This window comes from Capsicum annuum, chromosome 4 (genome assembly GCF_002878395.1).
Source record: "Capsicum annuum cultivar UCD-10X-F1 chromosome 4, UCD10Xv1.1, whole genome shotgun sequence".
In the NCBI taxonomy this organism is placed as follows: Eukaryota; Viridiplantae; Streptophyta; class Magnoliopsida; order Solanales; family Solanaceae; genus Capsicum; species Capsicum annuum.
In genome coordinates this window covers 119,050,795-119,063,201 of record NC_061114.1, presented here as the reverse complement: position 1 = coordinate 119,063,201, position 12,407 = coordinate 119,050,795, and the positions used below count along the sequence as shown (strand labels likewise).

The 12,407-nt window shown below is 34.3% G+C and overlaps 1 pseudogene; it reads right to left on the bottom strand.

The window, feature by feature from the left end:
• Positions 1 to 12,407, bottom strand: part of LOC107868980 — a 138,783-nt pseudogene that overhangs the window by 64,963 nt on the left and 61,413 nt on the right.

Below are 12,407 nucleotides of genomic sequence, written 5' to 3'. Positions count from 1 at the left end.
ATAGTAATCAGAGTCTAAAGTTCAATACCATATATCACTAGTCAATATATAATGAAGAGTGAAGGGAAGTCATATATTAGTATTCAAGTCCAAGAATACATATATAAAATGAATAGAAAAAGAAGAGAGGGATATATAGTTATACTATATATATATATATAATTAAATAGGAATACTCAAGGTAATGACCAAAAGTAACCAGCCTAACCTCTTAAGGCTTCCTAACCAAGTACGAAAAACTAGTGTTGGCATAATCAAGGTCCCTAACATAAGGTATAACAATAAAATAACTATCAATAATGTAATTTAACATAAAAAAAGGGATCAGACTCAAATCGATGAAAACCTCGAGTACCTATCAGTAAACAGCTAGTCTGAACAACCAATACCTAACCAGGCCATCCATAAACCTCAAAGGTTTAATCTACACATGGCATATACCAATTTAAACCTAGACCTAACAATCCCTCCAAAGGTGGATAGATATAAGCACCAAACAATATACTAGTGATAGGAAATGCATAAAAAAGAACGCAAAGTAAATTCATAGTACGATATGTAATCCGAGTACTATAATGTACCAAGTGTATATCCCCCCTCCAGCTTAAGAGATTGCGGAGTAAGGTCCTAAATCAACCTCTTTTCTCCAACACTATTGCTCTAAGAGGAAGGGGCCCTAAGGGATTCGAAAAGACCCATATACAATGTTTTGCACCAATCCAAGGCTTCCTGTAATCATCATCATGAGTCTACTTTCTCCAGTATCTGAGAGATGTATATATATTAAGTGCATAGACTATAACCATTAATAAAAGACTGTAAGCCTGTAAATCCATTGCTGGAGATCATATTCAAAATCAGCATAATAAAGTAGAAATTATTTGAATCTCTGTCGACCAAAGTAAATAGTAGTGGTAAAAGAGTGAATAAACTACAGACTGGAATCAATTTTGATCTAGTTTCAAAAATATCATCTTTAGTCTCATAAACACATAAATCATTAGATAAGGTGGTGTGATTCCCATTATAAAAGAATTTATTTTAAAAAAAATAAGTGGTGATAAATTCCTTTTTGTAAAAGAAATGTAAGATCATAGTTTTGGTTGGAATCGCACCCCTAAATAATCATTAATGCACATAAAACTATCTATGCCAAACAACCCTAAGTGTTTAAGAATTTATAAACCAAAACGACATTCTTTATAAGGATAGAATACACACCTAGAGTCCAACGGGTATCATAACCTTGGCCTCGAGCATAATAATACCTAAATAGCATATTAGTAATACTATAATCTGGAAAACCATGATCCAATTCACTAAGTCAAATATCCTTCTACTTAAGTATCCTTAGCATCAACTATTATCAATATTTTTATAATCTAGGGTGATGGGATTATATGGCCAAGGCAAGTATTTTAAACTAAGGATAATGTTAGATTCCTTACCCAATTTTCCTAAATAAGCTAAGTTATGATACACTAGTCATTAACTATCTATCATCCTTACCTATCATTCAATCTATGCTATACATTATTTCTTTAAGAATAGTAGATCGAAACCTACATCAATGCCAAAATCGTGAGCTTTGAATCATCAAAAAAGCATTCACCTTTCCTCTATGATCTCAAAACAACACCACACTATGAAAATAATAACCTACACTTTATTAGGAGTAAATGAGACCCATATTACTATATACAAGGTTGGGTTGAAATTGGGGTCAAAAATGGGACCGCAAAGCCCGCCAATGGAATTCAAAATAAAATCCGTCACAAGGTCTCTCATAGGACAAGGAAAGTATGATAAAAAGTTGAGCGCAAATGGAGGACAATCATGGTCTCAATCATCCCCTAGAGCCTAAGTACATTAAGACCTAGTTTTTGAGAATTTACAATGCAAAAGGATGGAATTTTAGTGAAAAAATAATGGGAAATGACAAAGGAGTGTTTGGAAAATATTCCTTAGGTTCAATGGACGATTACCCACAATTCTGATACTCTAAGATCTCAAAAATTATGTGAAAGGTTTAAGAAAATAAGGAGGAAATTGGGTGAAGAACAGGGGATTTAAAAATTCAATTTTCGCTAAAGCAGTCACTTGGTTGCATAAGCGACTACCACTTAAGTAAAACATGCCCGCTTAAGCTATTGTACAAGGAAAGGTATATATCACTATGTTGGTAGCTTGGATACTAAAGCGGGCAAGGAGGACTTAAGAATCCCTCAACCAAACAACCAAGGCCACTAAAAAGTCTAAATATCACTAAATAGACTACTGCTTAAGAGGTAGATTGGCCGCTTAAGTAGCTGCACCAGGATCTTGAGGCATCAGATTTTTCTAAGTCCAAAAGCACTCCAATCAAGTGCTCATGATTCATTCAGAACCTCATTCATGCAAATGAACTATGAACATACCAAATACGATATTGCAAACACAATGGATCAATCAAAAGTTTAGTTTGAGATTTTTTTGAATAAATGTAGGGCCCATACATATAGTTCCATATTTATAAAATTTACCTAATATCACAAAATGCATCCAGAAGCCTTAGGACCTAAACTAAGGGTACCCCAAGCCTAAAATTAATATTCTAGAGCTAATGGGGCTATCAGACTTCCCATCCCAAGGTTGCTTACTAAGAGTTTTGTTTCGAGACAATTCCTTATCAACGATAGCTCTAAATTAGAAAAATGAGCCTAAAAACTAAAGGAACTACTCCATCACTAAACCGACAGTTCCGGCAATTCATATATAACCTGTAGCTACTGTGGGAAAGCTTGAATTGGTAGAAATATGTTAAAATAAAGGAAATAACCCAGAGGGTTATTCTAACATATTGCTAAATTTGTGAAATTAGCCAAAGCATAGTAAAAGACAAATATATTATACTATTATTCTCAACGAAGTCTTCTTTCAGATTCAATTATCTACTAGAAATCCTTTAATCCGAATATATGTATATTAGAATACAAACTACACCCAACTTTAAGGTTTGATTACAACTTTTTAGATATCAGAATATTCATAAGAAAGGGTTTGAAATAACAAAAATCTATTTATAGCTGAAGCAAATTAGGGCCAAAATATTTTTAGAATTTCCACTACGCGAACTTTAGTAACAAAGACTACATCATCATACTAATTGGTGATGCGCCAAAAAGGCCTAACATCTCTGAATTTTTCATGACCTAACTAACCCGATTATAAAGGCATCTACTCTAAACCAAGTAATAGCAGCCCCCTTACTACCTATTACAAACAATATGTTATTTCTAAGCAAGTGTAATTAAAGACTTTAAATTATGATAAATATAAAACCTTTCTCAAATTACAAAGGAAAATAAAAACACCTTTCCTAATAACCTAGTCTGGACAGGTATAAGTGCTACTAAGAGAAATACAATGCAACAGACACAACTTATACCATAGGAACAATAACTGAAGTCAGTGGAGATCTTTACCATGTAAAGCATGAAGGACCTACTCATAGTACAACTAGACTATATCCTAAAAGGGATATAGCTAAAGTAGTTTCAGTATAAAACTAAATATAATCGTAAGCTTCATCGATTGACTAGAATTAAATCATATAGAAATCACTTTAATATCCAAAAAAAAGAACACAACTTCAAAGTTAATTAGCTAGATCTCATTCATTAAAAAATTTCTTAATACCATGGAGATTACTAGCAATAGTAACCAATGGCCCACTATTTTACTCAGCCTAATATCATTCCATCATTCACTCATCAATTCTACAATACCCAACCCTCAAGGTTCCTTACCTTTAATCATTTATAGTTAAGACCCTTATGTAAGACTTAACCTTATTCCACTAACCTAATTGTACACCAACACCCTAATATTTTTTTTGATGGATTTGAGTCTACAAATTAATTAATAACATGTAACACCTCACCTACCTATCCTCAAAGGTAGTAACTGATAGACCCCCGACCATCACATATCATGATCCCCAACCAAGACACTTATTAGGTAGACTTACACTAAGTCATAACAATGAACCTTCACATACCCTGCGATAAAGTTACCATAGACAACTCCTTAAGAAAATACGTAACCAAAAATAAGACTCGATGTCAAATACCATGATCCAGAGAATTGTATTATGCATGTCTCAGTTACATAAATAATTGGACAACATAGACTTATACCACCTTTACAATTAAAATAGACCACTTCAAGGATCTAGTATTTAAATTATACAAACAAAAAATTATGAATCCTATTTTATATACATAAACTACATATATCAAGTAATCACACAATCCCCGATCAACTCAAGGAACCAACATACATATCAACTAAATAGATAAGCTCGGTGCACTTAAGAAACCAACATATGACAAAGTGTATGTCAATTATGCAATTAACCTAATCCACTCAAAAAACCAATATAATACATTCTATTTTAAATAATCAATTTAGGTTGTCCTCTAAAGAAACTAATATAATATAGTGTATACCAATTAATCAATTAACTCAATCCACATAATAAACCCATATAATACGTTATATGTGAAATAAACTTTTATTCTAGTCGACTCAAGGAAATCATATTGCACGGTGTATGCCAAATAAGTAATTGACCCGTTCCACTCAACAAACCAATATATCACAGTGTATATCAAAAAAGAAATTAACTCAGTCCACTCAAGGAACCAATATAACACATGGTACGTCAAATAAGCAATTAACTTGGTCCACTCAAGGAACCAATATTATCAAGAAAATACATAATTCTTTTTTACTCAAGGAACCATCACACTCACCTTTACCTTATACTTACATGCTAAAGATCTTATGGTCTCCCACTAGTCATCACCTACCGAGGATGAGATCTTGACTATGTACCAAAATCCCACACATCAAGACCTACCAACCTTAAATCAACCAATCCTATGGAGATGTCTAATTACCAATACTTTCCATGATAATGATACTATCACGAAAATAAAAACCATAATCATAAAAAAATCAACACTTGTAAAAAAAAAAAAATTTCATATAAGTTCATTTATAACACTTAGGATATGGAATAGCTATTACTTTCCTTGAACATGCATTGTATTAGAAATATTAAGGAATAGCTATCATTCACATGAAGCACAAATTGGGTTTAAATTATGTTAAAACCATCACCTATAATTGAAAATATATTTGGAAGTATATTCCATCATTGATTGATCATACTAACATTAGATATTTACTAATTTTCTATTTCTCTAGTTACCACCATAGATTTGGCATGACTCAATTTATGAGTGATAAGGGAACCTACTAAACCTCACTAGTACGTAAGCCAAATCATAACTCATAACTATTAAAAATGGGTTAACTTGGAAGTAATTGTCCCAAAATGGTGAATTAGACAATTCAACGCAAGAAATAAGCAAGGAAACTGAAATAGTCTAAAAGATAAACATAATATAGGTATAATATTCTGGGTTTTGAATCCTTGAAATTTTTCTAAAAGTTTATCCTTACTATATACACTACGAATTTTCATAACGAGATGTAGGGTGTCTTGATAGGTCATGTAACCCTAGTCATAAGGTGACTAATGAATGGCACTTGAGTTGTTTTCTTGAGTACTACTTAAGGATATGAATCGTATGGAGTCTTGATGAATTTTAGGGACTTAATCAAAACCAAATTAGTTAATATATGGCAAAGTTCTAATCTGAGTACGAGTGGCTCACTAAGAGTCGTAAGGACTTGTTATGAGTCATTGGGTGCAAATGATAGGATGTCCAGTATTTACCTAATAGGGTTTTTTGTTGAATACGACTGGACCTATGAGTTGTAAGGTCCCTTTATTCGTGGTACTAGCAGAGTCATAGGGTCCTCAGTGTGTTGGTTCCTGGGAACTATCTTGGCTATGACTCAAGGTGGCGAGTCGTAGTAAGTCTATATGAGTTGTATGATGACCCATACAACTAAATTTAAGCCTTTAATTTGAGGGCACTTTGGACAATTCCCACCTTTCCTAATTTAAAACCCACATTCATAAGTCACTTAAGAGGGGTTATTATTTATTCATAACACTCTCAAACACTTCCAAAGCTTTATTAAATTATCTTAAGAAGCCATTCTTTGGGTTTTCAAAAGGTAGGACATATAAGGGCTTAAGGGTTAAATTCTTTCCATGTAACTTGGTATTTCAGGCATGTTTCTCTTCCATTATTGTTAATTTGTTAGAAGCATATAATTTAAACTTTTTTTCATGAGATATTGATATTGGTTTTGAAACAAGGGTTGAGGGTATTGAATGATTATTGTTGAATAATGTTTTCCCATGGTCTACATATAATTATTCATGCTTTAAATATGGTTTTAAACCTATGGGTGCATGGGTATGGTGAATGAACTAGGGAATTATGATTTTCCCCAAACTTGTAGCTTTTGAAGTGGTTATGACCCCACTATATATTGAGAAATTGGTTTTAGTTATGAAAAATATGACAATTAAATCCCTTGAACTATTCATAAAGATTTTAAATTAAACCTTATTGGTTTTGTATTTTCGAAAGATATGGAAAATTTGAACCAATGGGGTTGTGAATTCCCTAAGTGATGTAATTATTTTTACATGTTGTTATTACCTTACAAGTATAGTTAGCATGACGATAGCACTAATGTATGCCATAATGTGAAATATGGTTCAATAAATGAGAATGTATGGTAAAAGTCTTTAATTAGTATTTTAGAGAGTTGTGTATATGAGTCATCAAAGTGGATGTCTGAAAGACCAATACTGTAAACCTTGGTTGCAGACGGGTCTATAAGACCGGGTGGTTTGAGTCCCCCATATTATATTAGATGATTTAGTGCTTGTGTCACCTTGAAATGAATGAAGGTTGAAGGACCCTGTAATGCATAAGTATATCTTATAATTCCTATAGCGACACGCACTAGTACACTTTTAGCTGGGGGAAAGGTGGGCCTATCTAGCCCGTGGGTACCTTCTTCTGATATGATGGTTGATGTACATAATTCAGGCTAAAATTTTTAAGCGCATGTTAAAACTTTTTACCTATTCCCAATATGTGATATATGTATGTATATGCATTTTATTATATATATTATTTTTGAATGATTTAAACTATTGATCATGGCATTATGTTATCCTTATCCTTAAGTTACATACTAGGTCTTACCCTATGAACCAGCTCTAGGAATTGTATCCCCATGCGATGCAAGCAACAGAGCGACTTCTACTTTTCCTTTGTAGATTTAGGTCGGTTATATCATTTCACTAGTTCATTATATTATGGTAAAGTGGAGAGCTTCCATTCCCCGGAAGGCTTAGGTATTAGATTTAGGTCGGTTATTAGATTTTTGTTTATAGTTACTTTCATTATCATTAATATTATCATTTTCTTTCTCATTATTATCAATTAGAGTTAGGGATATGTCCCGACCAAGACTGGTTTTCATTCATTGTTTAGAAGGCTTTGTTTGGATTACTTTGGATATCGATCGATGTTGGTAAGTTATTTGGCTGATTGTTGATCATTGATTATACACATGTGTTTAATTTACTTAAGCTAGTTGTGTGCTACATAGTTATATGTTTGGATTTCATATGACCATGGAAGATGTTGCGTTTTCTTTTGGTAGGTGTTGGGGGTGATCTTTGGTCCACGTGGGATTTGAGATACTCGTCACAGCAAGTCCATGATTTGGGTCATGCAAAGATTGTATCAGATTTAATGTTTTATGTCATTGAGTGTCAAACAAAGCCGTGTTAAGTAGAATCTCAGTAGGGATATATAGCGTACCACACTTATATGGGAGAGGCTATGAGACACTTAGGAATGTTATACTTTTCTTGTAGTTATATTTCAAACAATAGATTTTAAGGTCTTGACTGTCCTATCTGAGGTAAATGTGGGTAGAGATTATCATACTTTGAGAGTTCATACCCAATCGAGGCTCACTACTTCTAATTACCTTGAGGAAGATACACCAGTTCCCCCTATCTCTATTTAGGCACCCCAGGCTAGTGTGTCTAATGTTGAGTTTTGATAGTCAATTCATTTCCTTACCCATTTGGTGACCTCCTAAACTGAGTGCATTACTTTGGTTGCTCCATCTTTTGAGGACACTAGAGTTATCCAATTTATGAGGTTGAGTCTTCCTATTTTAACTGGTTTTAAAGTTGAGCAAGATCACTAAAAATTATATTGAGGTGATAAAAATGATCTTCCATGTGATGTATGCTACTGATATAGAGGCTGAAGAGTTCATAAATTAACAGTTGAAGGATATGGCATTCCAATCATATGAATAGTAAAAATAGTCTAGGGGTGATGATTCTTAGTCCACTTTATGGGATGATTTCTCTAGGGATTTCCTTGATTCCAATTTTCCTTGGGAGTTTAGGGAGGTAAAGGCCGTGAAATTTCTGAATTTGAAGTAAGAAAGTATGTTCGTAAAGGAGTATGCCGTCAAGTTTAATTAACCATCGCATTACGCTTCTGAGTTGGTGTTTAGCACGAGGACTAGAATGAGGAAGTTTGCCACTAAGTTATCTCATGAGTTGATTTTAGCTACCATCTTAAATAAGGATATGGATATCTCTAGACTTGTGATCTATATGGAACAAGTGGAAGAAGCAAGAAGAAGAAAGGAAAGATAATTCAAAGGTAGAGTAAGAAGTTTTTCTATTTAGATCTTGTTGGAGGTTAGCAGTAAACTGGTTGAGATGGTGGAAAGTGACCTAAAAAGAAATGGAAAAATTCTGGTTCCTACTCTACAGTTTACGCACCTAATCCAAAGTTGTCAGGTGATCATTATTTTTAGTATAATATTGGATTTAGAGCACTAGGATCCCAGCCTCAAGCTAGTGAAGCATAGTCATCTCCATCGTATCCTTATTGTAGATTCGTGGTCAGAAGCACTGTGGTATTTGTGAAGAATAGAGGAACAAGTGCATTAAGTTAGTCCAATTGGTCATATTTAGAGGGATTGTCCTTCTATGATTTCTTCTCGATCAAATAAGATTACTGTTGCTACTTTATCTGCTCCCACACCAAAGAGTGCACCCTTCTGCATCTTCCTCTAATACTGATCAAAACCATCTGTATGCTCTTACCACCCGCTAGGATTTTAATGTATCCCATGATATTGTTACCGATATGATCCAACACTTCTCTTGTGATGTATATTATCTACTTGATCCTGCATAAATACTCTCTTATATTACCCGTTATGTGGCTTTTTATTTTGGCTTTGATCGTAAATATATTTTGGGTTCCTTCTCTCTGTCCACCTCGGTGGGTATCTTCATTGTGGCTATAAGGGTCTATAGGTGTTGTGTGATGTCAGTCCATAGTAGAGATACCATGGTGGATGTAATAAAGTTAGACATATTAGACTTCTATATAATTTTAGGGATGGATTAGTTGGATTCATGCTATGTGACTCTTTATTGTTGGACCCGAAGGGTCAGTTTCTATTTCCCTAATGAGCTGGTGATCGAGTGGGAAGGTAGTTCGCTAGTGCCTAAGGAAAGGTTAATCTCGTGTCGTAGAGCTCAAAAATTGGTTTCTAAAGGGTGCATCTATCACATAGTTTTTGTTATGGATTCTACATCCAAAGGTCCTTCTTTGAAGAATGTCCCTATGGTCTATGAATTTTTTGAGGTGTGTCCTGATGATCTTCCTTTTATTCTTCCCAATAGGGAAATTGATTTTAGGATTGGTCTTCTTCTAGGCACTCATCGTATTTTTGTTTCTCCTTATAGAATGGCTCTGGCTAAGTTGAATAAACTCAAGAAATAGTTGAAATACCTTCTTAATAAGGGTTTTATTTGTCCTAGTATGTCTTTGTGGGGTGCACCAATTTTATTCTAGTTAAACAAGGATGATTCCATTCTGATGTATAGGGATTACCACTAATTGAATGAGGTAACCTTAAAGAATAAGTGTTAATTTCTCAGGATTAATGATCTTTTTCATCAACTTTATGGCTCTATATTCTTTTCTAAGATTGATCTTCAATATGGGTACCATTAGCTGAAGATTAGGGAAGTGGATATTACTAAGACAGTTTCTGAATGTTGTATGGTCACTTTGACTTTTCAGTGATGTCCTTCGATTTGACTAATGCCCCAACAACATTTATGTATCGGGTTTCCCATTAGTTCTTGGAATTTTTTGTCAATCTTTATTTATGATATTTTTATGTATTCCAAGATTGAGGCGGATTATGCATATCACCTCTGCCTTGTGTTACAGACCCTTAAAGAGCAATAGCTATATGCAAAGTTCTCTACATGTTAGTTCTGGTTGAATGTTATGACTTACCTGAGTCATGTTGTTTATAGTTAAGGGATCATGGTGGATCTAAAGTAGGTTTTGGTGGTTAAGAATTTTTCTAGACACATAACTCTATCTGATATTTGGAGCTTCTTGGGTTTATCTGGCTACTATAGAAGGTTTTTGGAAAGATTCTTTTCGATCGCTTCCTAATTGACTAAGTTGACTCAGAAAAAGGTAAAGTTTTTGTGCTTTGATGATTGCGAGGGTAGTTTCTAGGAGATAAAGAATAAGTTGACTTCATCTTCAATCTTAAATCAACCTGAGAGAACAATTTATTTTGTTTTCTATTGTTGCTAACTTCAGTTTAGGTCTTGAATCTACCTGAGGACACTACTTATTTTATTTTCTATTATTATACGTGCCAAGTGGGACTAGTTTCAGTGTTAATGTAATATGGCAAAGTGGTGTGCTTATGCTTCTTGATAATTGAAATTCCATAAGAAGAACTACTGACCCATGATATGGAATTGTTAGTTGTGAAGGGTGCATTAAAGATCTGGCAGCAATATTTGTATGGGTTCCATGGTGAGATTTACTCTTATCATAAGAGCTTACAATATTTGTTCAATGAGAAAGAGCTAAATCTAAGACAAAGAAGATGTCTTGAGTTGCTCAAGGACTATGACATGAGTCTTTACTATCATCAAGGTAAAGCTAATGTAGTTGTTGATTCTCTTAGATGGTTGTCCATGGGAATCGTATCTCATGTGGATGAAGAGAAGTTGGATTTGGTAAAGGATATTCACCATTTTACTAATCTTGTAGTTCGTCTTTTAGACTCCAAAAATAGTGTTATTGTTGTTCAAGAGATGGAAAAGTAATCTCTTAGTGATGATGTGAAGAATAAGTAGGTGTTAGATCCTATCTTGATGGAAATAAAGAATGATATAGATAGGCAGAAAGTTATGGTTTTTGAGATTAGTGGTGATGGTATCGTAAGGTAACAAGGTAGATTGTGTGTTCACAATATTAATGGATTACGAGGGAGAATTTTAGCTGAAGCTCATGAGTTGCGATACACTTTTCTTCTTGGTTCAACAATGATGTATCAAGATCTTTAGGAGATTTATTGGTGGAATATTATAAAAAAGGATATGGTGGCTAAGTGCATGTTATGTCACCAAGTGAAATTAGAGCACTTAAGGCCTGATGGGTTGACACAAGAGATTAAGCTGCTAGTGTGGAAATTGGAGATAATTAATATGGATTTAGTGATTAGTGTTCCACGGTCTCTACAATAGTTTTATTCGATTTGGTTCCTCATGGATAGGATGATTAAGTCTGCTCAGTTATTGCTTGTGAGGTCTAATTTCTCTTTAGAAGACAATGCCAAGTTGTTCACTGAGGAAATCATAAGGTTGCATAGTACTGCAGTTTCTATCGTATCTAATCGAGGTACTCAGTTCACATATCATATTTGGAGGTCGTTCCAGTGAGGTTTGGGGACTAAGATAACCCTTAGTACCGCTTTCCACCCATAGACTAATGGGCAAGCGAAAAGGATAATTCAAGTCTTAGAAGATATGCTTTGGGTTTACGTGTTTGATTATAGTGGTAATTTGTTGACCACTTTTCTCTCATTGAATTTGCTTACAAGAACAGTCATCACTCTAGCATATGTATGGCCTTGTTTGAGGCCATATATAGTAGGAGGTGTAGGTCTCCTTTGGGGCGGTTTGAGGTTGGTGAAAATAAATTATTTTATCCTAATTTGGTTCACCAAACCATGGAGAAGGTAAAGGTGATTCGAGATAGACATAAGGACACCCAAAGTAGCTAAAAGTTCTATGTGGATATGAGGAGAAGGGAGTTCGAGTTCAGTGTTTGTGATTGGGTGTTCCTAAAGGTGTCTCTAATGAAGGGAGTTATGTAGTTTAGTAAGAAAGGTAAGCTACTCCCACATTATGTTGGTCCATTTTTTTTAAAGAGGGTTGGCAATGTTTCATACAAAGTGGAGTTTTCTTCTAGTTTGAGCTCCGTTCATCTGATGTTTCATCTTTCGATAATAAGAAAGTACATGGGTGATCCTTCGATGGTCTTTCTTTTGGAGGAGGT